Consider the following 17,656-nt stretch of genomic DNA (forward strand, 5'->3'; position numbering starts at 1 on the left):
CACACGTCCGATGTGGTTATGGAATATTAATATGGTACCACCGCCCATTGAGGGTGTACTGTGACAAATGATCACAACGTCTAATTTTCAGCGTAAAAGTAAGCAGCTCGACCAGTAACAACAAGAAGCGCAAATTTTCCTGTAAGTAATTTTGAGGGGAAGTCGGTGCTATGATGAAGCAAATATAGCGTAACATTTCTTGCACTGACGCTATGCGCTGTGTATAAGAAACAGTAGCAGTTTTGTGAGGGTCAATCCATCAGAAGAATGTTATTGCAGGTAGGCTAATGAGTTTTGTTGCAACAATGAGACGGTCGTCAGCGACGTATGGAACAGCAACACGTCCGTCTCGCTGGGCACGGAGCGCCAGCGACTGGCGAGTGAAGTAACTCCACGTCAGTGTATGGCGCTGCGACCGTGGCTACAAACGGCCAACTACATAGCGTGGGTGTAGCGAGGCGCCAGGCAGTAGTTACGACGGCCCAGCTGCGCTGGCAACGCCACGCGACGCGGCTCTGCTGTACGTATTGCGTTCAACTGTCACCACTGTCAAATACTGTGCACTCAGTTTTATCGTGTCACTATTAACATGAGCAGGCACACTCATCAACGTACTCATATTCGTACTACAGAACAGGGATGGGAAAAACCGACCGGTTAAAAACGATACGGTATTTTAGTTCTGAATAACCGTTTTGTTTTCAGTATTTGTTTGGTCTCGGTTATAACAGGTGCTTTCTTTTATTTTTTACTAATAACCGAGTGAAAAAAAATCGGAATATCAATTAGCCTTAGCAGTAGTGCTAAAAGGTTTTCGTTTTTAAATAAACCATTTTTATAAAGGAGTAATTTTTGTTCGTAAAATTTGCATTGGTTTGAAATTGCGTTATTATAAAAAATGGGAAAAGAGATCAGTGCTGTTTTCATAACATTGCCGACAGAAACGAGCAACAAAAACATGGCATCAGAATTGGTACAGGAATGCTGAGACAATAAGGTCCCTGTTGCCGAGCGTCGTGGCTTAAGGTACGCTTGTACTACGTCCACTGAGCAAGACTTGCCCCCACATCGCGCTCGTCGCCGGACATCCGTTGTACACGATTTGCAGGGTGCCTCCAACCCTAGTACGGAAATATTTTTACGAAGTGACGTAGAAATGAAGTACAGTGCTTCATTTGCTTTAAAACATTAGCGACTTGTGCGACACTTCCATTAAATAAAAAAAGAGGAAGAAAATTATGGTAATAGTAATAAATTAAAGCTTGGCAACAGTTCCTTCAGAGTACACAATAATAATAGAAAGTAGCCAATCTGTTGCCTGTGTCCGCATGATATCATAATATATCTTTATCTGCTTGTAGCCCTTGAAAACAGGTAAATTAACACGAAAAATATAGCTCTTCAATTTCACTTAGCACCCATTAGCACTGACTACCCGTAATGCCCAAACAGTGATATGATTACCGATTACAGCTTGATTTTTCAGCAGAGTTTCAAAAAATTAGAATCAATAGGAGCATACTGGTTATTTTTAGTAGTGTTCAACCACTTAACACTTTTCGAGAAAAGCAGCGAACGGTCGACGGAATAAGTTCTTTTATTCCCCTATTCAATTTAATATTTTGATTCTATGCATCTTGAAACTGAGTCAATTTCTTTTAATCTTTTTTCCATTTCTGTGTTTATTACAGGAAATAATAAGAATGAAAAACCGACGTCGGTTATTTCAGAAACCGGTTACTTTGATCGGTTTTAATAGTCAGGTTAAACTGGTATGCGAGAAAACCGATATAACTGAAAATCCGGTTGTTCCAGCGATAACCGCTATCCCTACTGTAGAATAGTGTGCAGGGAACGACACCGAACTCTGCGTCAGTAACTGGTATGTGTGGTGTGATCAAAAAGTAACGGTAATTTTTGTTTTTCTTAAATATTCTTTACTGATTCATCAACATCAACTTTGTCCCCTTCAAAGTAATCCCTTTCAGATATAATACACTCGTGCCAGCGTTTTTTCCAATCTTGCAAGCGCTTCTGGGACTCACTTTTCGTTATGGTGTCCAGCTCCTTCACCGATTCTGTTTTTATCTCATTAATGTTGGCAAAACGACGTCCTTTCGTGGTTCTCTTCAGTCTCGGGAACAGGAAGAAGTTGCAGTAGGCCATGTCCGACGAATACGGTGGCTGAGGCGACATGACAGTTTTGTTGTTTGCCAAAAAATCACGAACGAACATTGGGGTGTGAGCGGGGTCATTAACTTTATGCACTTTCCACGAGTGGTTTTGCCACAGTTCTGGAAGTTTTCTTCGGGTTGTTTCACGCAAACGGCACATAACTTCCAGGCAGTATTCCTTACTGACCGTGTGACCATTAAGGCAGGAACTCATGATGCACTATTCCATTGTAATCGAAGAAAACAGTGAGAAGAACCTTCGCATGTGATAGAACTTATCGAATTTTTTTCGGTCTTGGCTCTTCACACAGTTTCCATTGCGACGACTTGGCCTTCGTTCCGACGTCATAGCCGTTAATCCATGTTTCGTCACCTGTTATAGCCTTCTTTAGAAGTTCTGGATCGTTTTAGACTTCATTCAGCAATTCCTGAGAGATGTCAGCGTGGCGCAGTTTTTGGTCGAAATTCAACAATTTCGGAACAAACTTTGCTGCTACACGTTTTATGCAGAAAGCATCAGAAAAATTGCTTGACATGCGCCAAGGGATAAGCCGTCATCATCACCAAACCCTCTGAATGTGATTCGGCGATTTTCCAGAACCATTTTCTTTACTTCTTCCAAATTGTCGTTGGTAATTGATGCGCTAGGGCGTCCAAGGCGGTAGTCGTCTTCAACGTCTACTCGACCTCCTTTGAAACTTTTAAACTACTCGTAAACTCTTGTGTTACTCATAGTAAATTGTCCAAAATATACAGTCAACATATGGAATGCGGTGCTGAACTTTATTACACTTTTCAAGCAAAATTTAATGCAAATTCTTGGAGCAATCTCTTCCGAAAGTAAACATCCGCCGAGTAATCGACTGTCAACAATAAACAAAATATTCAAAACAACTGAAAATGCAAACATAGATCAAGAACATTCCTACCAACAAGATAAAAAGAAATCGAAAATCGGATGTATAAAGCCCACGAAATTAAGAAATTCCCGTTACCTTTATCACACTTCGTCTGTAGCCAGATATTCCAGTGGCCGAGCTTTGTGCGGCATCAGCGAAGTATAAGAGTGTATACGGGATGAGTCCGAAACCTACCGACAAACTATCAAAGCTTCATCCGAGAAGGTGCGTTCCTAGAATAGGCAAGCCAATATATTACTTACTCCTACGCATGTCTCATGGAAAGAACAAGAAGGTAAAATTAGATTCAAGATCATACGGTGGTTTACAAACAGTCGTTATTCCCACGCTCAAAATAGGGGGGAAATGTCAGTGGTAAGCAGAATACCCTCCGCCACACATCATAAGGCAGCTTGCGGAATATACGGGTTCTTCCACCAGGAATGGTCAATATTCAGAAATACAACAATCCGATGCAAAGAATATAGTAAACATCGGCTCTAAAATGCAACCTTAAGAACTATGAGCAAGTGTTCATCTTCGACGCCGTGGAATAAATCCATCTTACAGCAAGTTCTTTGCTTCCATGTTTTGAGAGGTTATGGTATCGACCAAAACAAGAAAAAATATTCTGTAAATGGAGGCTTTCAAGTGTTTACCTTGAAGAGAAGAGATTCGTTTCACAGAATAGAAGATGAAGAAGTCTTCTTAGCTCTTTAGGTATGCGTTTTAGAGCCCATGTTTACTGGACTTTTTTCTTTGTAATGATCGTTTCTGGTCGGCCGTTGTGGCCGAGTGGTTCTAGGCGCTTCAGTCAGGAACCGCGCGACCGCTACTGTCGCAGGTTCGAATCCTGCCTTTGGCATGGATGTGTGTGATGTCCTTAGGTTAGTTAGGTTTAAGCAATTCTAAGTTCTAGGGGACTGATGACCTCAGATGTTAAGTCCCATAGTGCTCAGAGCCATTTGAAACATTTGAATTTGATCGTTCCTGTCATATTCCTGAATATTGATTATTCCTTCCGGGACACCCTGTAGATGTAGACATGCATGACTTACCTTGAGTGGCTCATTAAGATCAATCATTCGCTTAGTTATCCCAATTTCCTTTGCGGTTGTATTTAATGCTGGCACACATTTTGCTATCGATGCTCGTAATAATCATTATGTAGAATTTGGGCAAAATTGGACTGGTTGTGGTGGTCCATTCCCATGACCAGTTCGATCATCGGATGTGTCAGCGATCGACTTCTTCTGAAAAGCCAAGCATCCGAAACTTCAGTTGATATTCATATGGAGCTGGTTTCCAGGATTGTCATACCCCGTCTCTTGGCAAACATGGGGATGTTTTCTATGAAATTACCCTTTCCGAACTCGTGCTGCGTCTATAATGACTTCATTGTCAATGCGACCATGAAGTCCTGAGCTTCCTTCAGTCGCCAAGTAAGAAACTTTGCAAGTAGATTAAAAAGAAAATTAGTTGAATTTCCTGGACTAATCTGCTCATAGCGCTATCGCGACGCCTCTGCACCTGTATATCCATGATTACTCCACAATTCACAATTAAGTGTCAGACAGAGGGTTCATCGAACCACCTTTAAGCTACTTCTCTGCCGTTCACTCTCTAACAACGCGCGGGAGATACGAACACTTAAATCTTTCTGTGCCAATCTCCGATTTCTCATAATTTATTACGATGATCATATCTCCCTACGTAGGTTGGCGTCAACAAAATATTTTCACACTCTAAGGAGAAAGCTGGTGTTTGAAATTTCATGAGAAGGTCCTGCTGCAGCGGAAACCCCTGTGATTTAATGACTGCCACCCCAGTTGCTGTGTCATATCCGTGACACTCTCTCCCTTATTTCGCGATAATACAAAACGATCTGTCCCTCTTTGAACTTTTTGATGCAGATCGCACACGCACAGTAATACTCCAGAAGAGGGAAGACAAGTGTATTGTAAGCTGTCTCTTCAGCGGAAATATGACCAACGACGTACTATTTATCTTCACATTACAGACATACTTCCTAAGCAGCTATCTATCTCTTGGCTGCCCGTGCCAGCAACACTCTAGTCCCACATGAACATAAACTCGACGTCTGCGGCATAGTGCTTACTTTATATCTCCGAATCTTGCGCAAATAAAAAACAAGACGACAATAAAGTTTTCATCTGGGAAATGTTTCCTGCACGTCGATGGATGTCGTGTATTTTTTCGAGTTTTCTTTAGCTCTGACACGTTTTTCTTGAAGTTTGATGCTCAAGGCTTCAGCTCTTCTTCTTTAAGGACCTCTTTCATCTCATCCTAGTGCTCGTCGGATTGGTAAGTATAACGTGGAGTCTATCATAAGTCTTGCAAGTATCTTACTCTGGTAACAGAAATCCAATATTATATAACCGACAAAACGTTGTTCTGTTGAACGTTTTTTGTTTGCAGTGCCTTAGATAGTAATCACGACATAAAGCTATCATATTCAAGATAATATTATAACACACTTTATGCGGACTTTTCATTCGGCCCTAATATCTCCCGTATGTAGGCATGTTTTTGATAGGTTTCTGGATAGCCTGGACCCTTGACTTTTGATCATTTTTTGGCAAGCATTGCGATTTAAGTTGTTTCAATAAGTTGATCACACGTGTTATGGGGAAGAGCACAGACCGCCAGAAAAGACTGTCTGTACACACATTGCAATTGTCCATCTAAATTAATCTTAAAGTGATAGGACTTTGCGAACATGAAGATTGTGGCAAGGCATAGCCATACCTCCTTTTCATAGGATGTGTTTTTTTAAGACCACATAAACACGAATTTAATTGTCCGCCAGATTTCAGAAGCCAATAAATGTTCATCCTTAACATTGACAGTATTTCTGCACGCTGCAGTGAAGGAGTACACAGTTCCCCAGCAGAGTGACGAGGAACTACTTCCTCTTTTAATTTTCATAAGATCTGCTTTCAGTTCTTCTTTGTTTGTTTCCTGACTTTTTTAAAAATACTTCTTTTCCTTTTTCAGGATTGTTGTGGTCTATCTCGTGCAGGATGTGGTCACCTGCTTCCTGCTTATCTTTCAGTGGACGTATGCTTTGCTCCCTCCTAAAAATAAGTACACACAGACGCCTGTAGAGAAATAAAACAGGGTTCATTACTAGAGGCAAAACAACGCTAACCCTCAAACGTATTTATTATATGTTTTTCTGTCGTTAAAGTTAAAACAAATTAGTGAATAACAACCTTACTGGCATTTACTCATAAATATTCTAAATATTTTACCTCATAAATATTCTATCTATATACTTCTAACATTTCACAATTTCCCAAAATTTTAGCAGACGGTGTGTCTAAATCTTCTGGGATTAGACTGGCTCCAATGTAATGCTAAGCCACACTTACGGTATCTTAAACATCTGATGTATTCCTGGTATGTAGCCAGTACCTGCATTCCTGTCACCAGTAAATGGATCGTTGTCATCATTAACATCCTAACCAAACATATACCTGTTTACACGAGTAAAATATTTCGGCATCACTGCCACGTTCAGGGACGACGTTGCTTTCATCCAAAACAACAACATAAATAATGAAATGCACAACAATGTATATAACCAAACCTCACTTTCTAGCAGTTCGAATAGAAGCACCTGCTGCCAGTGTGTAGTGGAGTTAAAACCAAAATAGATGGCGTGATCAGACAAATTCCCACGAATTTGAGGTTTAGCACTTTCTTCCACCGACCCCTTCAAATTCATTACTGGGCCTCCTTCTGACGTCATATGTACCAGTGTTAATATACGTCCACGGTTTTGAGTTTTAGCGTAGGAGAAAACGATGAGAAGTAGCGAGTATTGGGACAGTCTTCCACCGACAGAGAACGAGAACGTTTTGTTTCGAGGAACCACAATAATAATGCATATATACATTGTTTCAGAAAAATATATACGGTTCAATTTTGTAATCAAGCTGATGCACCACGTAAAGATATAAAAAATGATAGTTCTTCAGTCAACCGTTTCGGAGACATAGGAGAGAATGATGTCATGAATCCAACAAAAATAGATGTGTGCGCAATGTCACAAAGTTGCTACGTGACAGACCGTGTGTTGTAACATCGGAAGAGGCACCTAACGGGCAAAGTCGGTACTAGTACCGGCTTGGGCCAAAACAACCTGGGTCTTAATTATTAGAAGCAGGGCAAACGACCATAGTGTGATGTCATAATCAGGTGGCGATCATAACATAAAGCAGCCTGTACAAGAAGAATTGTTTGGCTCCTAAAATTAGAGAGTTTTGAGTTGATTTTTAAATGAGGTTGATCAGCACAAAAGACACATACATTTGTTTAAGCCGAAATGAGACAAAAACATTTAACAAGGCGTAACTGCTGTGTAGTTTACTTAGTACAGAGGATATACAACATGTCAAGAAGATCTGTAAACAAAGCTGCTCACGTCTTTGAAAAAATGCGTGATTTTCGTGAGTATGTACTGTTAGGAATACCTGGAGCACTTTTAAATGTACAGGCATTGTTTACTAAAAGATTCAGATATATCCAAGCAATATTTTTATATAACATTGAAGCATGCATTTCGCAGTCTGTTGTATTCACACAATTTTCTGTTAACAGAACAACTTCAAAAACATAATCAATGACGTATTATCGATCGCTACCTAAACCCAGCAAAACTCACTAATTTTCAGGTTTCAGCATTTTCCTAAAAATGGTATCAGCAAATATAACTAAAAGCAGTGATGTCTCAGTTGGGCACTTCAAACCTTCCCCTATTTATAGTTTCAATTACACAATCTACCTCAGTCATTAAAGTACCACGCGTAAGTGAAAACTGTTTACAACCATTACAGGCAAATTTTTTAAGCAGCGAGTCACAACAGTAACGTGCGTAGGGCAACGCTGGGAGATGTGATTTGATTGTTACTTTAAATTCTTCAGAAAATCTAGCTATGGGGTTAGAGCTGCAGTAATTTTGGTCAGTAACACCCGTATCATCTACACTGAAGTGACAAAAGTCATGGAATAACTTCTAATATCATGCCGGACCTCGTTTTGACCGGCGTAGATCCGGCCGCTGTGACCGAGCGGTTCTAAGCGCTGCACAGCCCGGAACCGCGCTGCTGCTACGGTCGCAGGTTCGAATCCTGCCTCGTGCATGGATGTGTGTGCTGTCCTTAGGTTAGTTAGGTCTAAGTAGTTACTAAGTCCAGGGGAATGATGACCTTAGATGTTAAGTCCCATAGTGCTTAGAGCCATTTGAACTTTTTTTTTTACCGGCGTAGAGCAGAAACTCGACGTGACATGGACTCAACAAGTCATTTGAAGTCCCCTGCAGAAGTATTGTGCTACGCTGCCTCTTTAGCTGTCCGTAATTGCGAAAGTGTTGCTGGTGCAGGATTTTGTTCACGAACAGATCTCTTGATTATGTCCCGCAAATGTTCAATATGATTCAAGTCCGGCGATATGGGCGGCCAAATCATTCACTCGAACTGTCCATAATGTTCTGCAAAACAGTCGCCAATAGTTGTGGCCCGATGACATGAAGCATTGTCATCCATTAAAAATGCGTCGTTGAACGGCAGAAAAAGTCTCTAAATAACCGAACATAGTAAGTTCCAGTCAGTGATCGGTTTAGTTGACCAGAGGATTCAGTCCATTCCATGTAAATACAGCCCATACCATTATGGAGCCACCACCAACTTGCACAGTGCCTTGTTGACAACTTAGGTCCATGGTTTCGTGGAGCCTGCGGCACACTCGAAACGTATCATAAGCTCTTACCAACTGAAATCGGGATTCACTTGACCATACCACGGTTTTCCAGTTATCCAACCGATATGGTCACGAGCCCAGGTGAGTCGCAGCAAGTGATGTCGTGCTGTTAGCAAATGCATTCGCGTCGTTCATCTGTTGCCATAAGCCATTAACACCAAATTCCGCCGCACTGTTCTAACGGATATGTTGGCCGTATGTGCTACGAGGGTAATCCCAAAAGTAAGGTCTCCTATTTTTATAAGTACATAGACCCGTTTATTTATTTAATGGTTTACATCAGTTTACAGCTGGAACATTCAGCTATTTTTCGGCATAATCACCATTTCTGTCAATGCATTTTTGTAGACGCTGTGGCAGTTTTTGTATGCCCATGTCATACCAGCTCGCCGCCATGCTGTTCAGAAAATTATGAACCTCTTCTTTCACCTCGTCGTCGGAGCTGAATTGCTGGGACGACAATTAACGCTGACAAGTACTGTGAGACTCTGTAAAAACTCAAACGGGCAATTCAGAACCGGAGAAGAGGAATGTTGAGCAAGGGCGTACAAGTTCTTCGTGACAACGTTCGCCCACACATCGCACGGCAAGCCGTTGCTCGTGTATCGAGTTCTGCGGTTATTTCTAACAGTGTTGCTTGTTTTTTGGTGGTGACAACTCAACGCAAACGCCGCTGCTCTCGGTCGTTAAGCGAAGGTCGTCGGCCACTGCGTTGTCCGTGGGGAGAGGTAATGCCTGAAATTTGGAATTCTCGGCACCCTCTTGACACTGTTGATCTTGGAATGTCGAATTTCCTAACGACCACCAAAACAGAATGCCCCATGCGTCTAGCTCCAACTACCATTCCGTGTTCAAAGTCCGTTAATTCCAGTTGTGTGGTCAGAATCACGTCGGAAACCGTTTCACATGAATCACCTGAGTGTAAATGGGAGCTCCGCCAACCCATTGTCCTTTTACACTTTGTGCACGCGATACTACCGCCATTTGTATATGTGCATGTCGCTATTCCATGACCAATGGGCAGTTCAATGGAAAACATTTACTTAATTTTCTTTTCAGTTTCCACCTGTCACACAGAAACCTTCAAGTTACCTGCACGGACCAAATCTAGATTTCAGAACATTTGTCTGAAATTTTACAGGAAATAAATAATCCCAGTTCAGTTTATGGTTCATATGGCTCTGAGTACTATGTGACTTAACATCTGAGGTTGTCAGTCCCCTAGAACTTAGAACTACTTAAACCTAACTAACCTAGGGACATCACATACATCCACGCCCGAGACAGGATTCGAACCTGCGACCGTGGCAGTCGCGCGGTTCCGGACTGAAGCGCCTAGAACCGCTCGACCACCGCGGCCGGCATTTCAGTGTATAGATTAATCTGCAAGCCGAAGTACTTCTTTTGTGGTACGCCTGACAGCAGTATAAGTTTGTGAGAATAATTTCCGTGACCCAGCACTTATATTTTTCCAGTGCTCCAGCCAAACTAAAAAGTCTCTGAGGAAGATTTTCTGTTCGTGTACAGTTTTGTTTATGAGGTATTGTTGGAGTGTGTTTTCCACATTTATAGCACTCATCACACAATGATGATTCGCAAAAATGGAGCTGTTTCTTTTCCATTTCGTAAATGTTGTTCGTCAGTTAACATAACAAGTCCTTTTCCTACATCGTCACTGAATATCTTGCACACACACTGAATATTTCGTCTCACAAAACTTGTTGTCCAGAGGGCTTCCACTGGAAAATGATAGCTATGTTTTACAAGATCGTTTCTTTCAATTTCATAGTAAGCTTTATGAGATAATTTATTGAAACTGGAACACAAACGTAGTCTTTCATTTTTTTGGCTTAACCAATAATTTCTGATGCCCTTAAACAGATGAAAGATTTCAAAAGAGTTTTCTCATTTGATGAAGCGTGACAATACTGGGTTTTCAGCTCTGACAGAGTTGCAACGAAAGACATTGTTTCACTGTTCACAGCATTGTTGTCAGTGACTACAGCTAATACTGTCAAACCAGATATATGTAATCCTTTATCGCAACTAGACGTAATCGTTATGAGGGAGTGTCCACGATCGAGAGTTACACAAAAAAGGCCACATTCAGTCTCCAGATCGCTTTCCCTTATTTCCACATGACCGGTTTCGGGCCAGTGCCCATATTCAGATTCAAAATTAATTTTTTTTTTGATCTGAAAATGGGCAGCTGGCTCAAAACTGCTCACATGGAAATAAAGGCGAGCGATCTGGAGACTGTATTTAGATAGTTTTGTGCATGTAATCCTGCTATGTCACGTTTAATGACCTGAGTCTGATCAACAGCTGTCAGGATAATGACAGGAATAATACGTACAACTTCTTTATTGGCTTATAAAATACTCTGAATACTGAATACACGAGGTGATGTAGCTAGTAATGTATCACCCCCTTTCTAATCCATATATGATTTAATATAAATTTCATTTACCGTCAATAAGACATGTCTTTCACGTTCTTGAAAAATATCCACTTTGTCAACAATGTATCGCGAAAACTTACTAGAATTTTATTCTACTCTTCGACTATCATAAAAGTTGGAACATAAAGTTTTCTAAGTATTTGGAAGGGAGAAAATTAGCTGACTTCGACTTCTGTCAGTGTTATAATCATGAGGTGAAATTAAGAGCAAAAGGGAACAGAACATTATAAAATCAGTATCATACAGTCTGCTGTTTTTGTGACAGCTGTGACTTCATGAAACTACTGAGGCTTTTATACTGCACAAGTAACTATTCTATTAAACGTAACATCATTTCCTCTCATGGAGAGCTTTTAGTTTTATACTTATCTATGGTGCAATCACACTGATCAGTGATGGAATTCAGGTCAGTTATATTAGTAACTCTGTCAGTGTTAACATTCGTCAATTGCAAGTTAATAAACATCCATTTGAATAGACCTCCACTTTCAAATTATTATCAGTCACACTGTGTTAACATTCGTCAATTGCAAGTTAATGAACATCCATTTGAATAGACCTCCACTTTCAAATTATTATCAGTCACACTATACATTAACTAAAGATATAGACCGATATACATCAACATAAAACTCTCTCCTCTCACAGTTTTCACCAAGTTCTTCTGTAAAGATATTACATTACCTTCATCTTACAGTTCCTGAAGGGTTTTATACGATATTCTTTTTAAATATTGATTGTGGCTGACTACACTAATCCCCTTCTGGATGGCCCTGCAGCTGAAGTTAGGTAGACCAGGCAGTTCGGAAAAATGCATGGAACAGCATCTGGATTCGAATGTGAAGCAGATTTGGTTTTTCCACTTTTTTCGTCGCTGGCAGCTACTCCCCGGATAATGTTGCTAGCTTTAAAATGCCTGCGACACACGTGAAAAATGAGCAGTGGAGTACGGCAATAATAATAATATACACTCCTGGAAATGTAAAAAAGAACACATTGACACCGGTGTGTCAGACCCACCATACTTGCTCCGGACACTGCGAGAGGGCTGTACAAGCAATGATCACACGCACGGCACAGCGGACACACCAGGAACCGCGGTGTTGGCCGTCGAATGGCGCTAGCTGCGCAGCATTTGTGCACCGTCGCCGTCAGTGTCAGCCAGTTTGCCGTGGCATACGGAGCTCCATCGCAGTCTTTAACACTGGTAGCATGCCGCGACAGCGTGGACGTGAACCGTATGTGCAGTTGACGGACTTTGAGCGAGGGCGTATAGTGGGCATGCGGGAGGCCGGGCGGACGTACCGCCGAATTGCTCAACACGTGGGGCGTGAGGTCTCAACAGTACATCGATGTTGTCGCCAGTGGTCGGCGGAAGGTGCACGTGCCCGTCGACCTGGGACCGGACCGCAGCGACGCACGGATGCACGCCAAGACCGTAGGATCCTACGCAGTGCCGTAGGGGACCGCACCGCCACTTCCCAGCAAATTAGGGACACTGTTGCTCCTGGGGTATCGGCGAGGACCATTCGCAACCGTCTCCATGAAGCTGGGCTACGGTCCCGCACACCGTTAGGCCGTCTTCCGCTCACGCCCCAACATCGTGCAGCCCGCCTACAGTGGTGTCGCGACAGGCGTGAATGGAGGGACGAATGGAGACGTGTCGTCTTCAGCGATGAGAGTCGCTTCTGCCTTGGTGCCAATGATGGTCGTATGCGTGTTTGGCGCCGTGCAGGTGAGCGCCACAATCAGGACTGCATACGACCGAGGCACACAGGGCCAACACCCGGCATCATGGTGTGGGGAGCGATCTCCTACACTGGCCGTACACCACTGGTGATCGTCGAGGGGACACTGAATAGTGCACGGTACATCCAAACCGTCATCGAACCCATCGTTCTACCATTCCTAGACCGGCAAGGGAACTTGCTGTTCCAACAGGACAATGCACGTCCGCATGTATCCCGTGCCACCAACGTGCTCTAGAAGGTGTAAGTCAACTACCCTGGCCAGCAAGATCTCCGGATCTGTCCCCCATTGAGCATGTTTGGGACTGGATGAAGCGTCGTCTCACGCGGTCTGCACGTCCAGCACGAACGCTGGTCCAACTGAGGCGCCAGGTGGAAATGGCATGGCAAGCCGTTCCACAGGACTACATCCAGCATCTCTACGATCGTCTCCATGGGAGAATAGCAGCCTGCATTGCTGCGAAAGGTGGATATACACTGTACTAGTGCCGACATTGTGCATGCTCTGTTGCCTGTGTCTATGTGCCTGTGGTTCTGTCAGTGTGATCATGTGATGTATCTGACCCCAGGAATGTGTCAATAAAGTTTCCCCTTCCTGGGACAATGAATTCACGGTGTTCTTATTTCAATTTCCAGGAGTGTATTTAGCCAAGTGAAACGTATATTATACGAGAATAGTCGAAGATTATAGTGCACGAAACTCACATAAACTCAACTTAGTAACATGTAATATGATTTTTGTGTGCACAAACAACTATCTCGTAACGACCACACATTATACCCGAGACGTTGTTGTGGCAAAAGACGCCCGTTGACTATCGCCACTTCTCGCTACCGGTGGCGGTTTCGCTGAAACGACCGGTGAAACAACCGGTTTTCACTTACATCGGTTTTTTCCACGCCAATTTAATCTGTCTTTAAAACCGCTCAATATAACCGGTTTCTGAAATAATCGATTTTCGAATTATTATTCCTATTATTTCCTGTAATAAACGTATGAATCGAACAAAGATTCACTCTCTCAGTTTGAACATATCTAGAATCAATATATAAAATTAAATAGGCAAATAAATGAAAACGTAGCCTGTCCACTGTTCGCTGCTTTTCTTGAAAAGTGGTAGGTGCGTGAATACTACAAAAATCACAAGTATTCTCATATTGGTTCTAATTTTTTGAAACTCTGCTGAAAAATCATGTCCCAGCCAGGTATCCTATCACAATTTGAGCATTATGAGTAGTCGGCGCTGAAGCGTGAAAACTGAGATAGAATAACTCTTTTTTTTCATGTTAATTTGTCCGTTTTCAAGAGGTACACGCAGCTAATTGCCTATTATGTAGACAACGGGAGTAGATCGGCTAATTTCTGTTTTTATTGAATACTATGAATGAATTGTTGTTGAATTTTTAATTTATTACAGTTACCATAACATCCTTCCACTTTTATTGTTTCATAGGAATGAAAGAGAACTTAAAGAAATTGCAAACATACACTACTGGCCATTAAAAGTGCTACACCACGAAGACGACGTGCTACAGACGCGAAATTTAACCGACAGGAAGACGATGCTGTGATGTGCAAATGATTAGCTTTTCAGAGCATTCACACAAGGTTGGGGCCGGGGGCGACACCTACAACGTGCTGACATGAGGAAAGTTTCCAACCGATTTCTCATACACAAACAGCAGTTGACCGGCGTTGCCTGGTGAAGCGTTGTTGTGATGCCTCGTGTAAGGAGGAGAAATGCGTACCATCACGTTTCCGACTTTGATAAAGGTCGCATTGTAGCCTTTCGCGATTGCGGTTTATCGTATCGCGACATTGCTGCTCGCGTTGATCGAGATCCAATAACTGTTAGCAGAATATGGAATCGGTGGGTTCAGGAGGGTAATACGGATCGCCGTGCTGGATCCCAACGGCCTCGTATCACTGGCAGTCGAGATGATAGGCATCTTATTTGCATGGCTGTAACGGATCGTGCAGCCACGTCTCGATCCCTGAGTCAACAGATGGGGACGTTCGCAAGACAACAACCATCTGCACGAACAGTTCGACGACGTTTGCAGCAGCATGGACTATCAGCTCGGAGACCATGACTGCGGTTACCCTTGACGCTGCATCACAGACAGGACCGCCTGCGATGGTGTACTCAACGACGAACCTGGGTGCACAAATGGCAAAACGTCGTTTTTTCGGATGAATCCAGGTTCTGTTTACGGCATCACGATGGTCGCATCCGTGTTTGGCGACATCGTGGTGAACGCATGTTGGAAGCGTGTGTTCGTCATCGCCATACTGGCGTATCACCCGGCCTGATGGCATCGGTAGCCATTGGTTACTCGTTTTGGTTACCTCTTGTTCGCATTGACGGCACTTTGAACAGTGGACGTTACATTTCAGATGTGTTACCACCCGTGGCTCTAACCTTCATTGGATCCCTGCGAAACCCTACATTTCAGCAGGATAATGCACGACCGCATGTTGCTGGTCCTGTACGGGCCTTTCTCGATACAGAAAATGTTCGACTGCTGCCCTGGCCAGCACATTCTCCAGATCTCTCACCAATTGAAAACGTCTGGTCAATGGTGGCCGAGCAACTGGCTCGTCACAATACGCCAGTCACTACTCTTGATGAACTGTGGTATCGTGTTGAAGCCGTATGGGCAGCTGTACCTGTACACGCCATCCAAGCTCTGTTAGACTCAATGCCCAGGCGTATCAAGGCCGTTATTACGGCCCGAGGTGGATGTTCTGGGTACTGATTTCTGAGGATCTATCCACTCAAATTGCGTGGAAATGTAATCACACGTCAGTTCTGGTATAATATATTTGTCCAATGAATACCCGTTTATCATCTGCATTTCTTCTTGGTGTAGCAATTTTAATGGCTTTACGGAGGAGATGGGGGCAGGTCTTGCACATTGCACGTTCACGTGTACATTAAGCCACGACACACGCCAACAGTGACATTATTGTCTCAGCAATGTTGTACCAATTCATATACTATATGTTTGTTGCTTGTTTCTGTCGGTATTGTTATTAAAGTAGCAATGTTCGTTTTTCACATTTCCTATAATGACGCAATATTTCAAACCAATGCAAAATTTTACGAATAAAATTACACCTCTTTTAAAAAAGGTTTATTTAAAAACGAAAAATTTTAGCACTTTGCCATGGCTAATCGATAATTCGGTTTTTTAAACAGTTGTTAGTAAAAAAATAAACAACATCTGTTATAACAGAGACCAAACGAATGCCTAAAAATACCGGTCTAGCGTTTAACCGGTCGGATTTTCCCATACCTACCTTTTTTTTGTCGTCGCTGATGGCACATGTCTTCCATTGAAGTTAGTTGATCCTTCCAATCTGTTTTTTTTTTTTTTTAATTACAGAGGCCAACCGGCTCTCTGACCGTACACGCTGAGCTACCGTGCCAGCATTTTTTTGTTCGTTTTCGTTCGTTGCATCTGCTCGGGGCGGACGTCGTAAGACACCCGTTTAAGTTCGTCGTTGATCGATTAACTCAGTTTTCTTCCCTTTTTTTTATTACAGAGTGCAGCTAACCCTCTGACCGAACACGCTGAGCTACCATGCCAGTTCATTGGATTTGATCGTGGCGGACGTCGGATGACACCCGTTCAGGTTCTTTGTTGATCCGTTCACTCAGTTTTTTTTATTACAGAGGGTAGCTAACCCTCTGACGGAGCACCGCTGAGCTACCGTGCCGGCTACTTCTGGCTGACATCACGATTTAAAGAGTTCCCGCAGTGTGAGGCCTTCACGTCTATGTGGTGTTGCTTGGGTGCGATATTCGGTTCTCGTAAATATTGGTGTTGTTAATGCTGTTGTTGTTGTGTTCAATCAAACTAATCCTTTAGTCAAGATTTAGTATTGGAAGGCAGCGTGGAGGGTAAAAATCGTAGAGGGAGACCAAGAGATGAATACACTAAGCAGATTCAGAAGGATGTAGGCTGCAGTAGGTACTGGGAGATGAAGAAGCTTGCACAGGATAGAGTAGCATGGAGAGCTGCATCAAACCAGTCTCAGGACTGAAGAACACAATGACAACAACAACATACCATACATTTCTGTCCTCTCCTACTCCTTTCAGTACCCATTCACTGGTATCCGATCTACCCATAAAATCTTCAGTACTCTTCTGTAACACCACATTATTCTCTTCTTGTCTGTACTATTTACCTTCTATGTTTCACTTCCCTAGAAGGCTGCACTCCACACAAAATCTTTCAAAAAAAAGGTGTGCTAACGCTACTCGATTTTCGAAACTCTCATTTTCAGAACAGTTGTTCCTGCTACTCCAGTCTACATTGTATATGCTTACTTCTGACGTCGTAAATTATTCTGCTACCCGAATAACAAAACTCGTCTACCACTCTTTCCCTAATCTAATTCAATCAACGTGACCTGTTGTAAATCGACTACACCCCATTACCCTTTCTTTGCTTTTGTTCTGGCGCTGCAGTCCGGAAACGCGGGACTGCTACGGTCGCAGGTTCGAATCCTGCCTCGGGCATGGGTGTGTGTGATGTCCTTAGGTTAGTTAGGTTTAAGTAGTTCTAAGTTCTAGGGGA

General features: G+C 42.7%; 1 protein-coding gene across 1 annotated transcript in view; it reads left to right on the forward strand.

Annotated features, from left to right (window-relative positions):
• The first annotated feature begins 405 nt into the window (after positions 1-405).
• LOC126245613 (small integral membrane protein 14) overlaps positions 406-17,656 on the forward strand; it is a 104,658-nt gene continuing 87,407 nt past the window's right edge. The window contains exon 1 of the mRNA XM_049948331.1: positions 406-520. The gene's annotated coding sequence lies outside the window, so the exon portion shown is untranslated. The remainder of the gene's footprint in view (positions 521-17,656) is intronic.

Source organism: Schistocerca nitens, chromosome 1, assembly GCF_023898315.1.
Source record: "Schistocerca nitens isolate TAMUIC-IGC-003100 chromosome 1, iqSchNite1.1, whole genome shotgun sequence".
Classification (NCBI taxonomy): Eukaryota; Metazoa; Arthropoda; class Insecta; order Orthoptera; family Acrididae; genus Schistocerca; species Schistocerca nitens.